Source organism: Pelophylax lessonae (genome assembly GCF_965119305.1).
Source record: "Pelophylax lessonae genome assembly, chromosome: 4".
NCBI lineage: Eukaryota > Metazoa > Chordata > Amphibia > Anura > Ranidae > Pelophylax > Pelophylax lessonae.
In genome coordinates this window covers 276,400,355-276,426,705 of record NC_138771.1, presented here as the reverse complement: position 1 = coordinate 276,426,705, position 26,351 = coordinate 276,400,355, and positions in this window count along the sequence as shown.

Sequence of the window (26,351 nt, the reverse complement as noted above, 5' to 3'; positions counted from 1 at the left end):
CGTCGGCAAACTTTTCAGTGTTATACCGGGGTGATGCCTCTAGCTAGAGGCACCATCCCGGTACCGTGGCTTAGATGGTTACCCGGGTGAGCGGGAGGGGATGCCCCCCCTCCCGCCGCTCTCCGCGGCTTTGCCGAGCAACCAGCCGGCACGTCCGCCGGCTGGATGGAGTCCGGATTAAAGCCGGAAAGCGGCTTCGATCGGGTCTCCGATGACGTAACCCGGAGGCGGCGTCCATGACGTCACGTCCGGGTTACTCTGCTGCAAAAGGCGGCAGATTTAAAAAAAGACTGTATTCAAAAATGCAGTTTTTGGCGTTTTGAATACATGGAATTGTAGTGGAGGGGTCTAGGGTCTTTTAGACCCTCGATCCCTCCATAAAGAGTACCTGTCACTGCATATTGGTGTCACAAGGGATGTTTAGATTGTTTGTGACAGCAATAAAAGTGATCAGATTCTTTTTTCTTTAAAAAAACCTGTGATAAAGTTAAAAAAAAAATAAAATAAATAGGAAAATAAAAAAAATTTTAGCTGCCCCCGTCACCGTTAGCTCGCGCACGAAAGAAAACGTATACGGAAGTCAAGTCGCGAATTAAATCGCTGTTCAAACTACACATGTGAGGTATCGCCATGATCGCCAGAGCATAAGCAATAGTTTAAAAAAAAGAGCTACACTCTAACTCTAAACTGGTAACCGTTAAAAAAATTTAAAGCGTCGCCTATTGAGATTTCTATTGACCGTAATTTGTCGCCATTCCACAGGTGTGTGCAATTTTAAACTGTAACATGTTGGGTATCTATTTACTCGGCGTGACATCATCTTTCACAATATACAAAAAAATGGGCTAACTTTACTGTTTAGTTTTTTTAAATGCAGTGAAATGTGATTTTTCATAATTTTTCCAAAAAAATGGCGTTTTAAAGACCGTTGCGCAAATCCCGCGTGACAAAAAATATTGCAATGACCGCCATTTTATTCTCCAGAATCTTTGCTAAAAAAAATATATATAATGTTTGGGGGTTCTAAGAAGTTTTCTAGGAAAAAATACTGATTTTAACTAGTTGTAAACAAAAAGTGTCAGAAATAGGCCTGGGGCTTAAGTGGTTAAAGGTTATCTCCTCTTTCATGGGAAAAAAAAATAGCAAATAAAGAAAAAACAATATATTGTATACAATTGTGACACAAATCATTATAATTGAATGTTATTAAAAATTAACTTTCCTTTTCAATCTGCAGCTGTTGTAATTTTCTGAAAATGCAATGCAATATGGCGACCTGGAGCTGTTCTGTACACAGAATGTGTTCTGACCACACCCCAGAAACATCATTTGCTGCTTGTGTGATTGGCTCACCAATTTTCCCAGAAGTCTGCCTAAGATACAAGTCAGATTTCTGGCATCCCCTGCAACAAAAATTTCATTTTTGGTGAGATAATAATGCCTCCAGGGCCAGAAAAAGGCAAGCAAACGGCCACAGTTTGGAGACTGTTCTACTGTGTTCATGCTCTGGGGTTAACCAGGTCAGGCAGCTTTTGCGCTACATAGTTAACCTCCCTGGCGGTAATCCCAAGCGTGACTCGGGGTGGATTTTTCATATCAGGAGCGGTAACCCCGAGTCACGCTCGGGGTGAATGTGCAGAGAGCGCAGCGGTGTTCTCTTACCTTATCCTGGCGATCCAGCGATGATCTCTCATTGCTGTGACCGCCAGCCGAGATCCCCGCCGCTCTCCGTCGGTCTCCGTCGGTCTGATCACTTCCTAGTTCCGTTCCTTGCAGCAGCAATGCTGCATGGGAGCGGAACTAGGGAGGGAAATTCAAAAAAAAAAAAAAAAGTTGCACAAAATACAAAACACATTACACATTTCATATTATATATATATATATATGCATATATATATATATATATATATGCATATATATATGCATATTATATATATTGTATGCATATATATATATGCATATATGTATATATATATATATATATATATATATATATATATACCTATATACACACATATATATATAAATATATACCTATATACATATATATATATATATATATATATATATAAAAATTATATTATTGATTCGATTATTATTCATGCGTTATATATATATTATATATAGATACACACATATATATATATATATATATATACACACACACACACACACACATATATATATATATATATATATATATATAATATATAACGCATGAATTATAATCTAATCAATAATATAATTTTATTATATATATTATTGATTCAATTATAATTCATGCGTTTGTGTTTCAAATTTATCACATCTGGGATGTCTACTAGACTCTTGTTTTGGTCAGGTTTAAAGCGGAGTTCCACCCTGGATTTTTTTTTTTTTTTTTTTTTTTTTTTTTAATACCCCCGGTACAGTCAGGGCAAGTACATTCCACAATGGATAGCCTCTGATCTGTCCCGGGTTGCACTTACCTGTTAGGACAAATACTTACCTTGAAAACGTCTTGTCCAGCGCTGCCATCTCAGATGTGGGCAGCTCGAAGCCAGCGAGATCCCCTTCGGCGTCTTCTTCCGCCTTCTTTGGTCTCACGATGCTCTGCGCCGGCCCCGACGTCACTTCCGGGTCGCGCGCGTCATCCCTCTACAGCTTCTGGGCATGCCCAGAAGCTGTTTAGAAGGGGATGACGCGCGCGACCCGGAACTGACGTCGGGGCCGGTGCAGGCGCAATGATTCCTGGGAGCTATGACGTTCAGCTCCCAGGAATCATTGCAGAGCCAGGAAGTGACGACGGGCCGCGGCCGAGGAAGGAGGAAGAAGGAAGTAAGGTAAGTATTTTTTCTTCGCTACGAGGTAAGTAAAAAAAAAAAAAAATATGCGATTATCCATTTCTTTTTCAGGTGACCCGGAGCGAGAAGATGGAGGTAAGTATTAAATTAGGGTGGAACTCCACTTTAAGTCAGTAATTACTAAGAATTGTAGGCCTATAATACATAACGCCAAATTTCCATGAAAAGAATTGTACCGCTTTTGGTATGTAATTCCTGACAGAATCATACTGCCAGGGAGGTTAAAGGTAAATCTAAAGGAAATTGAACAAGAAATTGTATAATTTGTAGCCTGCCTAACCACTTTCCATCCGCGAAATAGCCGAAAGATGGCTACAGCGTGGGCTTACTTTGCCGAGCTCGTTCTGCCCAGCACACTCTGTGATCACTGAGTCCTTAAGACAGTGGCCCTTTACCACTTGATCCACTGTGTTCAATGACAGCTGATCACGACGTAAACACAAGGCTGTTAACGGATTTCCTTTCCTCACGCTGACAGAGTGAGGAGAGGAGAACCGATAACCAGCTTGTGTTAAAGGGACATCTACGCCCATAATATGGGCACTATTTATCAGTGTCCTGATTATTGGTGCCGCCTATCAGTGCCGCCTATCAGTGGCGGCCCATCAGTCACACCTATCAGAGCCCAGCAGTGACGCCTATCAGTGCCCACCAGTGCTGCCTAAACAGTGCAGCCTATCAGTGTCCAACAGTGCAGCCTCATCAGCGCACATCAGTGAAAGAGAAAAAATTACCTGTTAAATTTTATAATTTTTTTTTCGAAATTTAGCAAAAAAAAAAAAAACACAGTGGTGATTAGATACCACTAAAAGAAAGCTTTATTTGTGTGATAAAAAATGATAAGAATTTAATATGAGTACAGTGTTGCATTGAAAGTGTGACAGCGCTGCAAGGTGAAAATTGGCCTGGGCAGGAAGAGGGTAAAAGTGCCCAGTAGGCAAGTTGTTATGCAACAGCCGATTGCTACAAGACAAGGTATTTTACAAAAACATCCCGATTGGAAAACGCAAAATCTGCATTACTGATATCCAAATTAATCTTTTCACACCTAATTAAATAGTGTAAAACTAACAAAAAAAGAATTTCAGCAAAAAAAATAGAAAATTTGGCTGCTTCTAATTAATAGATGTAGTACTGAATAAGTCCACTTCTGGGAAGGTTGCCCACAAGGTTTAGGAGTGTGTCTATGGGAACGTTTGACCATTCTTCCAGAAGCTCATTTGTGTGGTCAGGCACTGATGGGGATAAGAAGACCTGGCTCCCAGTCTCCGCTCTAATTCATCCTAAAGGTGTTCTATTGAGTTGAGGTCAGGACTCCGTGCAGGCCAGTCAAGTTTCTCCACCCCAAACTCGCTCATTCATGTCTTTATGGACCTTGCTTTGTGCACTGGTCCAAATTATTTGGTGGAGGGGGGGTTATGGTGTGGGGTTGTTTTTCAGGGGTTGGGCTTAGCGAAGGTAACTCTTAAGGCATCAGCTAGGGGTGCGCATCTTCACTGGTCTTTCAATTACAATTATACTATCAACGATTCGATTCCGCAATGCATCAAGATTAATGCCCACCTTTTTATGCAAAAATTCAAGCAGTCAGAAGAACTACCAGTAGATTTTTTTTAATCGTCATTTGCTCTTAGCGCAACATCCTATTTGGGGAGGGTAATTCTCATAACCATCCCAAAAGAGGGCTACAAGTTATTCACTTTCAGTTCAATACAGAGAACAAAGGGGCATTGTTTACATTTAGAGGAAAAACAGAAAGACTTCTTTGCCGTAAGAGCTGTGAAAATGTGGAATAGACTGACTCTTTCACAAACTAGTTCTGGGTTGCTCAGCAGATTGTTTTAAAGACCTGAAATGAGTTTCTGTCCTAAATGCACAAAATATAAGTGACAGAGGGCTGGTGGTAGGGAGGAATAGGATCAGGCAGAGGGGTAGTGGTGGGGAGGAATGGGATCAGGCAGAGGGATGGTAGTGGGGAGCAATGGGATCAGGCAGAGGGATGGTGGTGGGGAGGAATGGGATCAGGCAGAGGGATGGTGGTGGGGAGGAATGGGATCAGGCAGAGGGATGGTGGTGGGGAGGAATGGGATCAGGCAGAGGAATGGGATCAGGTAGAGGGATGGCTGTGGGGAGGAATGGGATCAGGCAGATGGATGGTGATGAGGAGAAATGGGATCAGCCAGAGGGAGGGTGGTGGGAAATGGGATAAGGCAGAGGAATGGGATGAGGCAGAGGGATGGTGGTGGGAGGAATGGGATCAGGTAGAGGGATGGTGCTGGAGGGATAGTGGTAGAGGGATAGTGGTGGAGGGATGAGATCAGGCAGAGGGATAGTGGTTGGGGGGATGAGATCAGGCAGAGGGATGGTGGTGAAGGGATGAGATCAGGCAGAGGGGTGGAGGGATGAGATCAGTGACACTGGCACTCACTTGCTTTCAGTGTTAGTCGATTGCCCCTCTTCCATGATCTGTCTGTCTGTGCTTCTCTTCTCGCTTCCGGTGCCTCCAGTGATGCTTCTGCTGACGTGGGTTCTCATCAAGCTCCTCCTCCTTCACTCATCAGCTGACTTTTTGCTCCAGTGTCCCTCAGGAAGGGGAAGGGGGCTTTGGTCACCTGGCAGGCCCTGCCTCTGGGTTTCTTCAGAAGAGACAGAGCACTGCACGGAGAGCCGGATGATTTAATTGGCAATGGATTCGGCCGACTCTCAGCATCAATGCAGAATCAGGAATTTCTGAATCGTGATGCATTGATGATGGGATTATGTTCAACACCCCTAGCGTCAGCGTACCAATACATTTTGGACAATTTCATGCTCCCAACTTTGTGGGAACAGTTTGGGAATGGCCCCTTCCTGTTCCAACATGACTGCGCACCAGTGCACAAACAAGGTCCATAAAGACACGGATGAGCGAGTTCGGGGTACATGGCCTGCACAGAGTCTTGACCTCAACCCAATAGAACGCCTTTGGGACGAATTAGAGCGGAGACTGCGAGCCAGGCCTTCTCATCTAACATCAGTGCCTGACCTCACAAATGCGCTTCTGGAAGAATGGTCAAACCTTCCCATAGAAACACCTCTAAACCATGCAGACTGCCTTCCTAGAAGAACTGAAGCTAGTATAGCTGCAAAGGGTGGGCCAACTCAATATTGAACCCTATGAACACAGACTGGAAAGTTAAAGTTAATGTTAAATTAAATATAATAATAAATAAAATATAATAATATAATATAATATAATAAAATATAATGTTAATTAAAGTTCATGTCCATGTAAAGGCAGGTGTCCCAATACTTTTAGTAATATAGTATATGTAACACATTTTTTCACATGACGAACTTTGGTATTACAATGGATTTAATAAGTGCATGGATATTCACTGAATTACTAAAGAATTGTATGACTCTAATACGTCCTGCTTTTGTACACGGATTCCGAAAAGTGCCCTTGTTTTTTTCTTTTAGGTTTTGAGCACTTCAAATTATGTTGTATCAGATTTCCCATTTACACTAACACAAATGAACAAATTTGTCTTAAAATATTAGACAGTTCAAAATACTATTTATTATCAAGCAACCCAGTTTTATGTTTGTCTCTGCTGCCAAGAAATGATTCCTTCCGTGGTTATATTTCATGAGAGCAGGTTTGCATAGCCATGTGCATAGATTAGGCTCCTTTGAAAATATCTTAGTTTTGTTGACATAAAATAACTAGCTGACACTAAATAAAGGTGGAAAAGAAAGGGGGAAATAGTACAAGTAATATTTGACAAAGGAGGTACATAATAAAATCAGCAGACCATAGCAAGGTATGTTTTTATGTCATTTTTTGTGTGCGTTTGTGATTGCTACAGCTGATTAAACATATCAATCAATGTAGAAGTTACAGTTACTACTGGGGAAAAATACATGTTTGTAACAAAAGCAATATTGGAATTTTTATACTTACAGTAAAACCTTGGTTTGAGAGTAACTTGGTTTGAGAGTGCTTTGCAAGACAAGCACATTTTTTAAATAAATTTTGACTTGATATACAAGCGATGTCTTGATATACAAGTAGCGTCATGTATAAAAAAGAAGAGAGGAGCCTCTAAAGCAGTGATGGCGAACCTTTTTGAGCCCAAGTGCCCAAACTTCATCACAAAATCAACTTTTTGTTTTCAAAGTGCCAACACTGCAGCTACCCAGGTGATGACCGCACACTCCAAGGGGGATTGTAGTCAATTCCGCACTCACCCGGCTCTGGTGTCCAGTGTCGGTGTGCCTGGCAGCAGCTTCTCCTTTTGTTAGTGCCTTTGATCACCCTCCTCACTCCTGATGGTGTCCTCTCAGCACCATCCTCTTGCTCCTCTCTGGCTGGTTCAACTTCAGGGGCTGTTGTGGCTTGGGCACTCTTTCATTTCTGAACCTCCTCGTGTGCCAACAGAGAGGGCTATGTGTGCCAGCTGTGGCACGCGTACCATAGGTTCGCCATCACTGCTCTAAAGTGTAGCAATATGATTACATTTAATGAAGGTTCAATATTTAGCAACTCACATGGTTGATGATTAAAACATGCACATCCAAGTATGCAGGCATCTGGGGTAAAGCTGTCCACATAGACCATCCTATGCACAGCCATCTTCATCATCTCTTCCCCGCTGCACTCCACGAGTGATTCAAAGCCTCACTTTCAGATCACTCTACTGCAGGCTATTCTTCCCGGTCACGATTGCAGACTGACAGTGGTGAGAGTCGGTGGTTCAGAAGATGGTCTATGTGGACAGCTTTACCCCGAATGCCTGCATACTTAGGTGTGCCTATTTTAATCATCAACCTTGTGAGTTGCTAAATGTTGAACCTTCATTAAATGTAACCATATTGCTACACTTAGAGGCGCCTCTCATCTCTCTTATATTCTGTGGCTCTGCTAGATTTTGCTTCTAATCCCCTTGGGAAGGCTGCGTATTGTGGATGGACATTTTATGGTCACATTGCTATAATCTTTGTATATAGACTATAAACTGAAGGACTTGTGGAACTAATTATCTGAGTTTCCATTATTTCTTATGGGGAAATTCGCTTTGATATAAGAGTGCTTTGGATTACAAGCATGTTTCCAGAACGAATTATGCTCGCAATCCAAGGTTTTACTGTACTTTTTAATAACATCCTTAATTACAGCAAGCATGTCTGCAAACAGAAATAGTCTTGACTGAGCTTATGTCTCGTTATATATAGTCTTAGCCCCGGTTATTAGCGCAGCGACTTGTCATGCGACAAAGTTGCATGACAAGTCGCACCCCAATAATGGCAATGGGACTGTTCTAATCAGTGTGGCTCAAGTCGCTCCGACCTAGAAAAAGGTTTCTACACTACTTGGGAGGAGAGTTTAACAGGACTTGCATTGACTTCTGTTAAAGAAGTCGTATCCAAGTCGCGCAGGGATCTTGGCTTCAAAAACATGTGACTTTAAAGCGGAGTTCCACTCAAAAGTGGAACTCTGCTGATCTGCTTCCTCCCCCCCCCTCCAGTGCACCATTTGGCACCTTTCAAGGGGGAGGGGGGAACGGGTACCTGTTTTTGGCAGGTACCCTTCCCCACTTCCTGGGAGACAGCGCCGCGGCACTGTCCCTCGGAAGTTCGACCCCCTCCTTTTTCCTCCACCGCTGGGCCAATTACAAAGCGCAGCGTGCTTTGCGCATGCGCAGTAGGGAACCAGCAGTGAAGCCGAAAGGCTTCACTGCCGGGTTCCCTTACCCTGGATGGCGGCGGCGGTACCCGAGAGCCGATACGTAAATTGGCTTCGGGTGCCGACATCGCAGGCTCTCTGGACAGGTAAGTTCTACTATTTAAAAGTCAGCAGCTACAGTGTTTGTAGCTGCTGACTTTTCATTTTTTTAAGGGGGGCGGAACTCCACTTTAAATTCGCAGTGGTGTGAAATGGCACTTAAAGTATAAGTCTAGGCAAATAAAAATGAAAAAAAAGCATATTTATTACAAGCATATTCATTACATCTCTGCAATTCATGAATGTTTCATCATGGGTTATCTCTTTAAAGGTTGAAAGATGCCGCAATTACAAAAAAATATGTATTGAACCTGCTTGAAATCTAGAGAGTTCCAGGAATTACCAGGACAGTCCTCTCCTCTGGAATCCAATAACAATAATTTCCTCTCCTGGGTTATACCCTAAAGCCAGATTGCTGTTCTGTCTTTTGATTTCCTTATTTTTCTTTAGTTTGGATAGTACAGGTCTATCTGTATTTCCGCCTGTCCCATTTATGAAAGCTGCAACTCTCATACATGGATGGTAAACTAATGTTTTTTATGTCCTTTTCCCCCTTTTCTATTCACAGAACACCATGTAGGGTATACCTCAGGAGAGCAAACATAAAAAGCATGCCTGGAGTTCTACATTAAATGGGGTTGATCTAAAGAGGGGCTGATTGGAGAGTCTTTAAGTACATTAAAGGGGTCTGATCTGATATCTAATGAGAGACTGATCAGAGGTCTGAAAAGTATTTTAAAGTGTTACTAAACCCACAATAGTAATATCATTGCGTACAGTGGATATAAAAAGTCTACACACCCCTGTTAAAATGTCAGGTTTTTTATGTAAAAAAATGAGAACAAGATAAAAAATTTCAGAACTTTTTCCACCTTTAACCACTTGCCGACCGACGCACGACTATTTACTGCGTCAGACAGCTGTTCCTGGGCAAAGCGACGTAGACCTACGTCGCTCGCCCAGGAGCCTGTAGGGGGCGAGCGCGCACGCGTTCCCGCCCCTGTTCGTTTCATGCCTTCCCCGCGATTGTGACCGGCGGCTCGCGATCTTCCACAGGAGAGGGAGAAGGACGGACGGCTGATGTAAACACAGCCGTCTGTCATTCTCCCTGATGTAAGCACAGAGGCTATGCGATCCTGGTATGTAGGATCATATGTCACTGTGGTTACATCACAAGCCACGCCCCCCCCACAGTTAGAATCACGCCCCTAGGGATAGGGATTTAACCCACTGATTACCAATAAAGTTAACCCCTTCCCTGCCAGTGTCATTTTTACAGTAACAGTTCATATTTATAGCACTGATTACTGTAGTAATGTCACTGGTACCCCCAAAAGTGTCAAAAATGTCAGTCGGGGGTCCGATCTGTCCGCCGCAATGTAGCAGTCCCCCAAAAAAAATCACAGATCGCCAATCGCAATTTTTTTTACCAAAAATATGTAGCAGAAAACAAATTGGCCTAAAATGTTAAAACATTTTGATTTTTACTTTTTTTTTTGGAGAATTTCACATAAAAAATGTGAAAAATATTGTTATTTTTTCAAAATTGTCACTCTTTTTTTGTTTATAGCGCAAAAAATAAAAAATCGCACAGGCGATCAAATGCCACCAAAAGAAAGCTCTGTGGGAAAAAAAGGACGCCAATTTAGTTTGGGTACAGCGTCGCACGCCCGCGCAATTGTCGGTTAAAATCACGCAGTGCCGAATCGCAAAATAGGGCCTCGTCTTTGAGCAGCCAAATCCACTGGGGCTTAAAGCAGAGTTCCACCCTGGGAAAGTTTTTTTTAATAAAAATACCCCCGGGACAGTCAGGGCTCGCCCAGAAGCTGTTTAGCAAGGTATGACGGCGCCTGCACCGGAACTGACGTCGGGGCCGGTGCAGGTGCATTGATTCCTGGAAGCGATGACGTTCCCTGGACGTCATCGCTTCCAGGAATCAATGCACCTGCACCGGCCCCGACGTCAGTTCCGGTGCAGGCGCCGTCATACCTTGCTAAACAGCTTCTGGGCATGCCCAGAAGCTGTGCAGGGATGACGCTGCAGCCCCGGAAGTGACGGCGGGGCCGGCGCAGTGCATCGTGGGACCGAAGAGGTTGGAAGAGGACGCAGAAGAGGAACGCGCTGGCTTCAAGCTGCCCACACCTGAGATGGCAGCGCTGGAGAAGAAATTTTCAAAGTAAGTGTTTCTTCTAAAAGGTAAGTACAAACCGGGACAGATCAGAGGCTATCCATTGTGGAATGTACTAGCCCTGACTGTCCCGGGGGTATGTTCATTGAAATTTTTTTTTGGTGGCCGAAACACTTTAATCTTCTTCTGGTGAAGCCATTCCTTTGTTGATTTGGATGTATGCTTTGGGTCGGTGTCATGCTGAAAGATGAAGTTCCTCTTTATGTTCAGCTTTCTAATAGAAGCCTGAAGGTTTTGTGCCAATATTGACTGGTATTTGTAACTGTTCATAATTCCCTCTATCTTGACTAAGGCCCCTGTTCCAGCTAAAGAAAAACAGCCCGAAAGCATGATGCTGCCACCACCATGCTTCACTGTGGGTATGGTGTTCTTTTGTCGATGTTCAACCTTGGTTTCATCAGACCATAACACATTTTCCACATGCTTTTGGGAGACTTCAGATTTAGCCAGGCTAGGATGTTTTTCTTTGTAAGAAAATTCTTGCCACTCTCCCCTATAGCCCAGACATATGAAGAATACAGGAAGAATACGGGAGATTGTTGTCACATGTACCACACAGCCAGTACTTGCCAGATATTCCTGCAGCTCCTTTAATGTTGCTGTAGGCCTCTTGGCAGCCTCCCTGACCAGTTTTCTTCTTGTCTTTTCATAAATTTTCTCGGAAAATCCACTTTTTGGTGATGTCACTGTTGTGCCATATTTTCTCGACTTGATGTTTACTGTCTTCACTGTGTTCCATAGTATATCTAATGCCTTGGAAATTATTTTGTACCCTTCTCCTGACTGATACCTTTTAACAATGAGATACCTGTGATCTTTTCCTGTAGGCCTGCGACTAAGTATATGTCAGGAACAGGGCCGGTGCAAGAATTTTTGACACCCTAGGCGAAACCTTATTTTGCCGCCCCATTGGCTCCACCCCTGACTCCACCCCCTTCACCCTGCCCATGAATATGGTAGAGGTGGCGGTGATGGAGATTTTTTTCAGCGCAATTCCACCTATTTCTTCAGCTTTGGGCGGCAGAGGGGGGGCAGAGGAGGAGGAGGGGGAAGAGGAGGAGGAGGAGGGGGAAGAGGAGGAGGAGGGGGGGAGAGGAGGGGGGAGAGGAGGGGGGGAGAGGAGGAGGGGGGAGAGGAGGAGGGGGGAGGAGAAGGGAGAGAGAGGAGGAGGAGGGGGGAGGAGAGGAGGAGGGGGGGAGAGGAGGAGGAGGAGGGGGAGAGAGGAGGAGGAGGGAGAGGAGGAGGGGGAGAGGGGGGGAGAGGGGGGGGGGAGAGGGGGAGAAGAGGGGGGGGAGAAGAGGGGGAGAGGGGGGAGGAGGAGGGGGGAGAGGAGGAGGAGGGGGGAGGAGGAGGGGGAGAGAGGAGGAGGAGGGGGGAGGAGATGAGGAGGGGGGAGGAGAGGAGGAGGGGGGAGAGGAGGAGGGGGAGAGAGGAGGAGGAGGGAGAGGAGGGGGAGAGGGGGGGGAGAGGGGGGAGAGGAGGGGGAGAGGGGGGGGGAGGGGGAGAGGGGGGGGAGAGGGGGGAGAGGAGGAGGGGGAGAAGAGGAGGAGAGGGGGGGAGGAGGAGGGGAGGGAGGAGGAGGGCTAAGAGAGAGAGAAAGGGGAGTGAGGTGGGTGATGAGAGAGACCCCTAGCCCTAGCCCTGTCCCTATCTGCAGTCCCTCCTGTCCTGTGTTACATCGTCCCAGTCTCTGTCTAAAGATGTGCAGGCCAGGTCTGTGTATGTGGATGGACGGTACCTTCACCTTCCGTGCCATGATGTCACTCAGTCTGCTGTTTGATCCTCTTTGATCCATCATCCATCCAGTACAGTTCCACTGGCTCCCGCAGCAGCCTGCGCCTCCCGCCTGTGACTGTCCTCTCTGTTACAGCCTCTGGTTAGAGCGAAGAGGAAGTTGTAGCCGACCCGTCCATGCTCTGGAAGCGCAGGGTACGCTGCGCCCGCTGCTTCTCACCTCTTTAGGGGGCGGAGTCAGGGGGACGAGGTCAAGGAGGAGGCGCCGCCGTGGAGCTCTTCTCCCAAGTCCCGGGCTCAAATCTATCTGCCCTTGGCTGGCCCCTCGCTGATCACCGCTGTGTAGCGGTGAATGCCATGTCACCTACACACTGCTGATTGCTGCCGCACCGCCACAGACAGGGCCGATCATAGACAGCAAAGTAGAGGAAAAGTCACACTGAGCAGCTCCAGGCGCCCTCTCCTCCCAGTGGAGAGTAGGTAAGCCAGCGGCCGTGGTTGCGCCCTAGGCGGCAGTGCGCCCTAGGGGGCTGCCTAGTCTGCCTAGCGGTAGCGCCGGCCCTGGTCAGGAAAGACCTACTAAAACAGCTGAACGTTGTTTGGAGTTAATCAGAGGCATTTTAAATGATGGCAGGTTTGTACTGACTCCTATGTAACATGAGTTTGAATGTGATTACTTAATTTTGAACACAGCTACATCCCCAGTTACACGAGAGTGTGCACACTTATGCAACCACATTATTTTAGTTTTTTTATTTTTACCCCCCCCCCCAAAATATTTCTGTTAATTGGGTTGTACAGTTTATAGGTCACATTAAAGGTGGAAACATTTCTGATATTATTTATCTTTGTCTCATTTTTTTTATATCACAAAAACCTAATATTTTAACAGGGGTGTATGGACCATTGCATATACAGTAAAGCATGCTTGTTATACTCACTGTGGAACCTAAGGGGTTAATTCGCTGCATTGTGTAAAATGGCTGTTTGATCTGTCTTGTCTGATCCTCACCTTCTTTCACTGTCCCCAATCCATCTCTTGATAGAACAGAGGCTAGGGGACAAGATGCACAGTACAATGTACTTTGTAGAGTAACTATGTACAGTAACTATGTAACCTAATCCACTCTTTCCCTCCACATAGGCATACTTACATTAATCCAATGGCTGTAGCCTCCTGTATTTCTTTCCATCCAGTGCCACAAGTCTTTACTGTCCCAACCGTACACACGCATTTCAGCCCCATAAGCCAAAGGAAGACTGTCCCATAAAAGTTTTATGGGGCTGTAATGCACAGGCACAGTCAGAATGTAAACACACACCTAGGTTGCAGATGTCAGATCAAGGTAAGTATGCACTTGTGGAAGTGGAGAGGGGATCTAGATTTGGTCAGGGCAAAGGGGCAAAAAGCATAAGTACATGTCCTAATGTTCTCTTATTCGTTAATGAAATATACTGTAAACATATCATCTGAAGCTCTTTGTACAGAGCAATAGCAAAGAACGTTAATCCCTTTGTTATCCCTTAAAGATACACAACTTATAATAAACACTCAGTTTAGTGTGTGTTGATTTTTTTTTTTTTTCAGAGGGTGCATGTAATCAGCACAGGGCCAATCAGCACTGTCCAGACAGAGGGTCAGGGGTCCCTGCAGCCTTTTACGACAATCAGGGGAGAATGAAAACTCCTCCTACCAGCTTTTCCAGGAAGTGTTGGACACCATCGATACAGCCGGGACCAGAGGCTGCTCTCCCCCTTTTCCCAGCCCCATTCTACAGCGGAGCAGAGGAATCTCTATTATGCTGGCTTCACACATACGTAATGTGAGTTATATATTGTCTGTGCGCAATAAATGATCATTTTTAATCTACACTGAGTTGGCGCTGCTCTTTTCTCCCCTTCCCCTGTTTGTTTCTCTTACGGAGTTCCATCTAGCTCTGTTTGCAGCTGGCAGCCACCTTGTCCACTAAATCCAAAGACTTTAAACCAAAGACTGTAATCTACTGTGCACTTGCTAATTAAGTGACCATAAGCTACAACCCTTGATCCTAATTTATAATTGCCTATGTCTACTAATCATTGATTATTGTCCATTCTTACTACCACTTTGTCACTACATGTCACACAAGCGCTGGTCTATGTTCTTGTTTTTTCAATATGGTTCACTACCATGCAAATATTTTCGTACATCAAGTGATATTGCATTACATTGTTTTAGGGGCAACTCATTCAAAATGACTGGGCTACAAAGAATCTCAAAGCACAAAAAATTAAGCAGGATTTCATTTTTTTTTTTTACCGCACACCCCACAGGGTGCATAACCATGATATAAATGGGCTCTCAGACTTTAGGTGTCCTTTGTCTCCTCACTCTCAAGCTGCAGTCAGAATCAGACAAGATAAGTATGGCTAAATAAGATGTAAAATAGAATGACTGCATCAGCCTGCACAGCTACATTAATTCAAGGCTGAATATTTAAAATCTTGCAAATGTTCATTTGTAATTTGTCCTCGCTAAGGGAAATGTCATAATTTACATTGTGCTGTAATGCTTTTCTACGTTATTGAGAGAGCCTGGCTTGAGTTTTTAGGTATGAATTACAGCATAATCAAAATCATGTCCATAATAAACAGGCGTGTACAAAATCTGTCCTGCAGAATTAAACTTCATTTCATTTGTGATTGTTAAGCCACCTGCATGCAACCCTGTGCTTAGTCTAACTAATGAACCTGAATAATTTGACCAACAATGGCCATCTTAAAACACCCAGCAAAAGTCTGAAGAGTAAATTTAGAGTCTGTTCAACTGAGTAAGCAGGAGGAAATTTAATTATAAGTTTATATAACCATAATTGTCCAACTGCCTTCTGTGACAGCTTTTGTTTGCACTTCCTCCTGAAAGGCTTTAACAAATATTTCACTCTCTCAGATTTGAATTCACTTACTGTTTATTTAACATTTTGAAGAGTCAGTTTAGGAGTCTAGCTTCATTATTTGGCCTTTTTGTTCCAAGCATAAGGGCGGTTTCACACTGATCTGCTGCAATTTGGAGGGCAGTGCACACAGTTTTTGTGCAGGTTACAAGCGCTTTCCCATAGACTTCTATTAAATTGGGTGGTTTTGGTGGCTCCTTCTGTATTCAAGGGAGAAGAGATGGTTTGGTCTGTTCAGGATTTCACATGCTGGGAATATGATTTTGTCCCCTCCCTCTAGAAAAAGCTTCTAAAGCTGAGGGAGGTAGAATTCAAATAACCGGCCTGCATATTGATCAGGTTCTAGCCAATCTCTGGGGAGGTGTGCCCAGATGATGGCTGGGCAGCAGATAAATAGACTGAAGCCCTGGAGAAATAGTCTTTTCCCCAGAAGGAGAGTTCTCAGCCTGGGGGGAAGGTGGAGGCTGTTGCCCTTTAGGCAGCTAAAGGAATTGGTTGCTGTGCTGCAAGGTTTTAAGGAGATACAGTGCTGGGACCTTGAAGCAGCCTGGATCTGACAGCAAGCTGTCTTCAAGGGATCTGGTCTGAAGAAAAATTGTTTCTCTCACTGAGTGATGTCCAGAGGAAGCTGGAAGGAGGCAGCTGATCTGGGGTGATTATATACCCTAAAAGTGATCCATTTGACTGTGTAGTGTCCTGAGAATAGCACTGGGTACTAGCAAGCATACATTGGAACAAGGTAACCAGATAACCAGATGCTAGTGTGCCGACCCCCCCCCCCCCCCCCCTCCATGGCCTTAAGCTGTGAGGGAGTAGACCGTTCAGTAATCACATTTACTTTGGGAGAAGATTGTTGTGTTATTTGCTAATCATTTTTGGAGAATCCCATACCCCGGTCCCTCTCTTGATCAACATTTTTCAAGCAATAAATCTTGAAAGGACAACCCTCTGACTGTTTAATGGAGCCAGAGTGAATGCACTTTTGCTTGGGTAAGTGGTGGCTATTTACTGCTTGGAAAAAAAAAAAAACTTTACATTTAGTAGCCCTTGCATGGGTAGTGTTAGTGCATTTTCTTTCTGAAAGTGCAAAAAAAATGTCCTGCATCCCAGACTGTAGGTGTGCTTTCAGAAAATGCCCGATATAATAGAAATCTATGGGAAGGCACAGATTAACTGCACGAAACCGCTGGTATACCTGCACTGCAGCCAGTGAATCATCAATGTGAAACCGGCCTAAGAAACCACCTAGTAAAATTGACTGCAAATTTTATATATTTTTTTCCTATTTTGGATACAGTAAGAGACGGTCATATCCCATGAACACAGTAGCACAGCAGAGGAGATCGCTGTACTAACATCAGATTGTTAGTACAGTGGCTCTGACGTGTGCTGTAAGTCTTTTTTAGTTCAACCCGCTGGGTTAAACTAAAAAAATCTAGTGGTGTGTACAAGGCTTTACAGAAGCTCCTCAAAAACATCCTGGACTTGTTCTTAAAGCATATTTATGGTCAGAATTTAAAACCATATATTCATATGAATCATATATTCATTTCCATGTTGAATTTCAATAATTTCTAGCCAACACTTATTAGTCTTGAAGTCTGTAAACTTACTTTGTGAAAACCCCTATAGATTTTCTTCCTTGAATTCTGTGAAATATTCATTGGAATAGGCACTATTGTGTCACAGATTTCACAGAACTTGCCTTAGAGGTGATGAGAGGAGTTTCAGGAGGCGGAGTCAGTACAAGAATCACTGCTTGCAGGCCGCAGGGTACCATGGGATATGTAGTCCTTTCCCATGGGAAATCAAAAGTAATGGAAACAGAGAAGCTGCAAAGCATGCATGGAATCTAAGACATTGTGGAAAGAGATGACCAGCAGACAGGTAGAATTCCCAACATGAAAGGTAATTTTTAAGCTTCTATTAGACTGTCAAAAGTACCTATTGTTTGTCTTGATATTACAATGCTTATGTTATTAAATTAAAATGTATGCTGTGACCATGGAACTCCTTTAAGCCACAAAAGTCCTTTCTAGCTTCTCTTTATCTTAGTTTTTTTTTTCTGTGAAAAAAAAAACTATATAAAAAAAAAAAAAAGTATAATAAAAAATATAAAGAACCCATAAACAAATAAGGATTACAGCACAGAAAAAAAGAAAATCACAAATACAAAGAACACTAAATTAAAAAAGTAAACTACCCTATATATAGAGAAAACAAATTGCCCTCTAAATAAAAAAGAAGAGCAAGTTGTGTTTTTTCTTTTTTTTTTCTTTTTTTTTTAGCAAAGTTTACCACACCAGTGGCACGATCAGTTCTTTACAATCATTACCCTCATCCCTAATCACAAAGCACTTAGTCAATGGCAAACAAAAGCTTCATACAGATTTGGTTGCTGTTGGTAAATCCAACAGAGAACCCCAACAGTGTCAGACAATAGAGCTAAGAGCTGACCACTTTGCCTCTGAACTTTCACAAATTTGGGATGACTTGACATGTTGAGTTACAGCCGGTTCACACTGGGGCGACTTGTCAGGCGACCTGGTCGCCTGACAAGTCGCCGCGGGTCGCCTGCCATAGATTAGCACAGGACCCGTTCTAATAGGATCGACACAAGTCGCTCCGACTTAGAAAAAGGGTCCTGAGCTTCTTTGGGGCGACCTGGAGCGACCTGCATTGACTTCAATGATATGAAGTCTGTGCCGGCCGCTCCGAGGTCGCGGTGTGAGCTGCGCACCGCGACTTCACAGGTCGCCCCGGCAAGTCGGGTCGCTGCTATGTGAACCGGCTCTTAAAGTGATTGTAAAGTCTTGTGTTTTTTTTTTTTAAATAACAAACATGTTATACTTACCTTCTCTGTGCAGTTGGTTTTGCACAGAGCAGCCCAGATCCTCCTCTTCTCGGTTCCCTCTCCGGCTATTCTGTCCCCTCACTCCTGTCGAGTGCCCCCACAGCGAATAGCTGGCTATGGGGGCACCCGGGCCGAGCTGTAGCTTCATGTATCCATTCAGACACAGACCTGCCATTTGGCCCTGCCCCCTCTCTCTCCTGATTGGCTGGCTGACTTTGATTGACAGCTATGGGAGCCAATGGCGCCATGGCTGTGTCTCAGCCAATCAGGAGGGAGAGTCCCGAGCAGTGGAAGGACTTGAGGACATTGCTGGCGAGAGATGAGGCTCTGGTAAGTATTAGGGGCGCAGGGAGGCTACTACACACAGAAGGCTTTTTATCTTAATGCATAGAATGCTTTAAGATAAAAACATTCTGACTTTTCAACTCCTTTTAATAAAGGATTAGTCTACCCAAAAACGATATTCCAGTGAATTTGGTGGGATGAGTCCAACACTGGTTTTCTGTCATCTCTTTGGGACACAGGTAACAAGATTTCCAGATACCATATTTTCCACTTTCTGTCTATCTTGGATTTGGTATGGATACTGCAACAGAAGTAGCAAATAAATTGGTATGGTCCCTGCGCTGTCTTGGAAAAAATAAAAATTCCAATATTTATCCCTAATGCTGCTCGTATAGAAACTGTAACCTATAGACAGTGATCAATTTAGTATTTAACGGGGGGAATACTGCGCTTCAGGGATATATTGTACAAACCTCTTATCTGAGTTAAAATTATTCAAAATATTAGATTAATATATTGGACCAATTTCCTTACTGTAAACATGATAATAAATACACATGAATAATCAATGAAGTGATAACAATCATCAAAGGTGCAAAAGCAACTATGGTGCAATTAAAGAAAATAAATAAATTCTTTATAAATAAATATAGGTGCACAGTGTCGAGTGCAGTATTATATAAATAAATTAGAGCGTATAAATCAATAAATATTTCCAAATGAAGATAAAGTGCATATTATATGTGCATAGAGATATTTATTACTGTGCCATCATGTGAGGTAAATATCTATTTATACAGTATATAAAGATAAATAATAGATGATAACTAGCACAAATCATTTGGTGGAGGGGGGATTATGATGTGGGGTTGTTTTTCAGGGGTTGAGCTTGTCCCCTTAGTTCCAGTGAAGGAAACTCTTGAGGCTTCAGCATACCAAGACATTTTGGACAATTTCATGCTCTCAACTTTAAGGATCTTTTAAGGAACTTTTTAGGGATACTTTTGGGGATGGCACCGTTCCTGTTCCAACATGACTGAACACCAGTGTACATTTAAGGTTTATAAAAGACATGGCTGATCGAGTATGAGTTGAGGTGCAGAAACTTGACTGGCCTGCACAGAGTTCTGACCTTAACTTGATAGAACACCTTTGGGATGAATTAGAGCAGAGACTGTGAGCCAGGCCTTCTTGTCCACATCAGTGCCTGACCTCACAAATGCGCCTCTGGAAGAATGGTCAAACATTCCCATAGACACACTCCTAAACCTTGTGGACAGCCTCTCCAGAAGAGTTGAAGCTGTTATAGCTGCACAGGGTGTGCCAACTCAATAATGAACCCTACAGACTAAGACTGGGATGCCATTAAAATTCATGTGCATGTAAAAGGCAGGCCTCCCAGTACTTTTGACAATATAGTGTATTCAGGAACCAGTCTGACTGGTTGTCGATCATCCATGGGCACCCAAAGCTGTCAGTGGAATACAGGATTGAGAGCCACCTGCCTCTGTTCACACTAAAAGGGGAAGCATTTTTTACTGCGTCCCCTGGATAGGGTATCATGACGGTGAAATGTTAATAACCAGATTGTGTGTAAAAAGAGGTTAAACATTTAAATATACATTTTTTTAGAACATTTCCTGTTAATTTTCTCCAAAAAGTTTTACAAACCTTGACTAGAGATATCTTTCCGAGCTAGTTACTCCATTTTAAGCTTGCTTAGTTACCAATCGTATTGGGTGATATTTTTTTTACGTTTGCCTTCACTACCTAGTTTGATGCCTGTTGTCTTTGATATAGCACTAATATTGGGTACTAAGCATTACTTTCAGTGATTTCCTGTGATATTTTATGTTTGCACACTCAATTTGGAGTGGCAGAGGGGCTGAGGTTCTTGAGAAGGTAGAGGCAAAGACCAGAGGACCCTTTCTTTCCAGTGGCTCCTATGCGGGTAATGCTACAGTTATGTAGCTCTCCTCTTGACGTTATGCAGGATGACCCACTACGTAGTGAGCCTTTCCATCTCAGGGTCTGGTTCTTGATGTTTGGTGGGGAGAAAAATGAGCTGGGCACCAGTGACATTAGTCTTTTTTACAATTTATTGCTTTTCTATGATACATCTATGACGCTGTAATTTTTAGCAGATTGTTCTCTAAACAATCTGGCTCTTGACCCTTTGATATTAGTCAAAGATACTTTGATCTGTGGGCAATAATGCTTGCAATGACCGATAGTAACTTCTGCCCAGCTCACTCTTCCAGGCAGCCATATATTAGCCAAGCTCAATCCAGATATACTGTACACTCCAGCAGGGAAGGTAAAGTCCTTGACCTCCAGCACTTTCCCCCAAATGAGGCAAGACCCAAGTAGAAAGGGCACCCTATACTGACATCCTCTACAGGCAGAAGCCCAGGAAGGAAACAGAGGACCCCCTGTAAATATTCAAATCTCATTGATTGTCCTTCTCTCACTGATTACTGGAATCCCTTCAGCAATAACTAACATAGGCGACCAACAAACCAAACTTAGAAGAGCCAGCAGAGTCTAGAAAAAAATGTAAATGGAGCCCAGTCTGGTTACAGCTTAGCTACTAAATTTATTTAGGAACTCTCACTACACCTTCATAACATCCCATTCTCCCTTGTGGCTGCTAACACTCCTTTGTTATCAGACAAAATCCCAGAAAGACTTTTTTCTTAAGCCTGATACACACGATGAGGTTGTCGGATGAATAATTGTCCATTTTTTTTGCATGCTAGTCTCATTTTGAAAATAAAGAGGTTACTCAACGTACGAAAATTCTCGTATGAAAGAATACAACTTAGTAAGTGATGTAATGTGTTTGTTTTGTAATGTATTCTCTCGTTTCTGAGCATGCGTAGTCTTGCTCTTACAATTTTTTTCAGACTAAACTGTTCTAATTAAACGAAAATCGGATGTTTTGTTCACTTGTGATAAAAATTTTATAGCCTACACCTTCAGGTTTTATCGTGTGAAAAGTTGGAATCCGCTGTCGAAAGAACTATACTAACTATGAGCTAATCGGCCGATCGTTCTAAATTTTCTTACAATTTTCTTATCGTGTGTACGGACCTTTAGAGTGCTGGAGCTCTGTAAGACAAAAAGAGCATGTGGAAGGGCCACGCATGCAAGACAAAACCAGAAAAATTCCCAGCTCAACTCACCAACCAGTTTGCTTACTAACCAAATTAACCTGTCTAACAGTATGCATTAAAAACAGGGGTTTGGTTAGCACACATTTGCAAACACATGTGTAAGCTGCAGGGCCACTTCACTGCACCCTGTATTACCTGCAGTCCTAACTCCTGTAAATCTTTGAGAGTCTCCACAGAGGAAGCACATGCATTCTAATGGATAGATAGGGGGCAGGTGAGCCTGGAGGTAGCCCAACCCTCCTTAAAGGCACAGGGGCACAATAGATGAACAGCACATGGCACAATGGCAACAAAGGCATCCAGTGTGTCCCTCACCAGTATACCTCAATAAAAAATAAAGTGGCTCCTGCCTTTACCTATAACTGGCCTTCACAGCAAGGAGCATGTGGAAGGGCCACGCATGCAAGACAAAACCAGAAAAATTCCCAGCTCAACTCACCAACCAGTTTGCTTACCAACCAAATTAACCTGTCTAACAGTAGGTTGAGGGGACACACTGGATGCCTTTAGATTTACAGGAGTTAGGACTGCAGGTAATACAGGGTACCGTGAAGTGGCACTGCAGCTTACACAAGCGTTTGCAAATGTGTGCTAACTAAACCCTTGTTTTTAACGCATACTGTTAGACAGGTGAATTTGGTTGGTGAGTTGAGCTGGGAATTTTTCTGGTTTTATCTTGCATGCATTGCCCTTCCATGTGCTCCTTGCTGTGAAATCCAGTTATAGGTGAGGGCAGGGGCCATTTTGTTTGTTATCGCTGGAGCTCTGTGTGCTGCGGTTGCTCCTGCCAGCCCATATGTCACTTCTTTTTGCTGTAGTGATGCAGTGGGTGGTGCAAGGAACAACAGGGGACACAGTCATTTAACAAACCCGAAGTGTCATATCCAGAAGATTCTGGTGGAGGTTATTGCTCTTAAAACAGCGAGAACTTGAAGCTCACTGGAGAGATTGGTATTAAGGGTTTTCTTTTGCAGGCAACCTTCAAGTGACCCCTTTTAAGAAAGGACTTCTTGTTTTTCCTTGCGAAATAACCACTTATGTATCAGAGTATATGAATAAGAGGTATAACCCAAGTCAAATTTCAACTAATTACATGCCTTCATGTTAAGATACTAGTGTAACTGTAATATTTTAGCCACTTCTCTAATAATGTAGTGTGCTCAGCCCCAATGGAGGATACTGAGCCACCAATACTTTAACAAGGCTGTCCTGCATTATATATTCATGCTGCCAGTAGCCCGGAAAGCTTCCTACACCTATTGCTGTGTAGCCAAGTACACAGCACTACTGATACTAGCAGCAGAAAATATGCCCATTAGCAATGTTTTAAAGGGCCTAAGAAGCTGATAACAATGAAGGGCCTGGTTGAATTCTAAGGCTGGCCATACTTAAATTCCTTCAAATAAATGTTCTCAATTCCCTCATTAACACTGACAGTGTTGATGTGGCAATCCCTTCTACCGGGCCATTGTCTTCTCCTGGTGGGGGGGCCTGGGAGGGCGCAGGAAGCTGTCCCCGCCGGGAGAAGACAGTAATTATTGCTAGCAGCTATAGCAGCCGCTAGCGATAATCGCAGGTAAAATCTGGCATGCTGGTTGTACCAAAGTTGATCGAGCAGTCAACTTGGTACATTAAGCCTGCTAATACACGGTTCGAATCTCGGCTGGTTCCTGCTGAACCGGCTGAGATTTGAACTGTGTATGGCCTACCTAAGGCTGACCATGGATGCTTTTTTTTTCGATCAGCCAGAGAGCTAATTGAAAAAAAAAAATTGATAGGATTCCCCAATCCACACATGCAAAGTGGATGGAGAAATCCTCCCCACAGTGCCACTGTATTCTGACAGCAAGACTCCATTGACTGCAGCTGCAGTCATCTGTTCAAGATTTTCAACAAGGGGGAACAGCCATAGATGAATTAAAATTCATCTGGTCCATGGTGCACCAGCCAAATTTCAATCTATGTATGACCAGCTTAAAGTATAACTAAAGGCAAAACTTTTCTTTTAGTTTTGGATAAAGAGGAGAGGGATTAGAAGACCTGTCTCTATTGCTGGCTGTGCCCCCATTGGGGGAGATCAACCCTCTCTATTTGTCCTGTTTACCATTATCATTGATAGTGAAAGTAATAGAAAAGTCCCAAATTTGGGGTTGCTAGAGGGGAAATCTTCTAATAGTTATGGTGACCTGGGGGTCCCCAATAGATTTCTTTAATTTGCAGGGATTTTCTCTGACTTCCTGTTTTGGCTATGGGTCAGGAAGTGAAGGGAAATATCCCCATTGGGGCAAAGAGGCAAAAATAAAGGGATTTTAACCCTCCCTTTCTCTATTCTAAATGGAAAAAAAAAGGTTTTGCCTTTATTTCTACCTTAACCACTTGCCGGCTGCCCTATAACAATTTTACTGCTACAGGGAGGCCACGTTGTGCAGGATCATGTATATATACATGATCCTGCACTCCCGGGTAGCGGGCATGATCAGCAGGTCCCACAAACTTGATGCCTGCCGAGACTTGCTGATCATTCAGTACACAGGCAGAATGGTGATCTACCTATGTAAACAAGGCAGATCGCTGTTCGTTGTGTCAGTAAGGAAGGCATGGACCCTGTGTTTTCCTGCAGTGACACGGATCCATGCCTTCCCCTTGTAAAAGCACCTACTACACTACACTAAAACACTAGCTAGAAACACATTTAACCCTTTGATCGTACCTGATGTTAACCTCTTCCCAGCCACTGTCATTATCACAGTGACAGTGCATATTTTTAGCACTGAACACTGTATTCGTTTTGCTGGTTCCCAAAAAACTGTCAGCTAAGATCAGATTTGCCTGCTGCAATATCGCAGTCCCGCTATAAGCTGCTGATCGCTGCCATTACTAGTAAAAAAATAAATAAAAATTCCATAAATATATCCCATAGTTTGTAGACGCTATAACTTTTGGCCCAAATCAATAAATATACGCTTATTGGGAATTATTTTTTACCAAAAATATGTAGCAGAAACTTGATTTTTTTAAAAATTTTTATTTGATATGTTTTGAAGCAGAAAGTAAAAAATAGTATTTTTTTTTTTTTCTCCAAAATTGTTGTTCGATTTTTGTTTATTGCGCAAAAAAATACCACCAAAAGAAAGCTCTATTTGTGGGGAAAGGACAAACATTGTATTTGGGTACAGGGTCGAGCATGCAACTGTCAGTTAAAGTAACGTAGTGCTGTATCGCAAAAAATGGCCTAGTCAGGAAGGGGAGTAAATCTTCCGGAACCTGAATTGGTTAAAGTGGAGTTCCACTCATTTTTGTGTTTATTAAAAGTCAACAGCAACAAAAAGTGTAGCTGCTGACTTTTAATGAACACTAATTCACCTGTACCATGGTCCAGCGATGCGGCCACCCAAAGCCTCGCTTCCCTCTCTCTCCTCTCTGCGGCGCTGGCATTGCCAGTGTGGGCACCCGGCTGTGACAGCTAGCGGCTTCACAGCCGGGTGCACACTAGGCACGTGCGAGCCGTGCAGTGCCTCCCCTATTGGTTGGGCAATCTTCTGGGACCTGTGACGTGTCCAAGAAGATTGCAAGGAGGGACGGGGAGAGGAGAACTTCTACTCGAGCCGCTTAGGCAGCAGGGGGCAGGTACCTGTCAAAACTGCGTACCCGTCCCCCCCCCAAAAATGATTTGGATAAGGGGAGTGCTTAAAGCGGAACGTCCCTTTTTGAGTGGAGCTCCGCTTTAAGGATGAGTGTTTCTTCTTTTCCATTATTTCCAGGAATCTGAGTACATAGGAAATTGGAGGAAAGCTCCTATAGGAGGACACAGATAACAACTGAAATCTGATAGAGGTTGTAACCCTTCCCCATTCTATCCAAAACAAAAAAGAATTTCTAGCTGGAGCTGGGTTGTGAAGGGGACCTATTCTTTTGTAGTAAAAACATGCCCCCCCCCCCCCTCATTGAAAGGCTGGAATTACAGATTTAACGTGTAGCCCCACTTTCTGATAAAATGTGGTATTGTGGGACAAACCCAAACGACGGTGGTTCTATATGATGACCACTGTGTTTCAATAAAATTCCAAGTAGGGTAAGCAGCAGTATGGGGTTTCACCTATTGTTAAAGCTGAGTTCCAGTCTCCTAGCCAACATTGCATTAATAGCATTGCAGAGATCGTTGTAATTCCTGATAAGCATAATGGAAAATGTTGCCCATGTACAGATTGCATCTACTTACAAACTGCTAATTTTTCTTTTGCCCCCTCGATTCTGGCTGTAGACTTGCAGGATTTGGGCAGCTGAAGCCAGCCTGGCTTCATTTCCTGGATTTCGTGCAGCTGGCTACCCAGCATGCACTTCTGGATCTTGCGCCTGTGCAGTAACAACACTGTGGCGCGCTTTGTGTAATTGCATTACTCCAGACTTCTGGGATTGATGACATAGATATCCCAGGAGTCAATGGGCCTGGTTGATGACGTAATTGTCTAGGCAGCTGCGACCGTAAGTCGCGGGGTACACTACTAAAAAAAAAGGTACTTTCTGCAGAAATTTCAACACATCAATATCCAAACCCTAATCCACTAGCGATC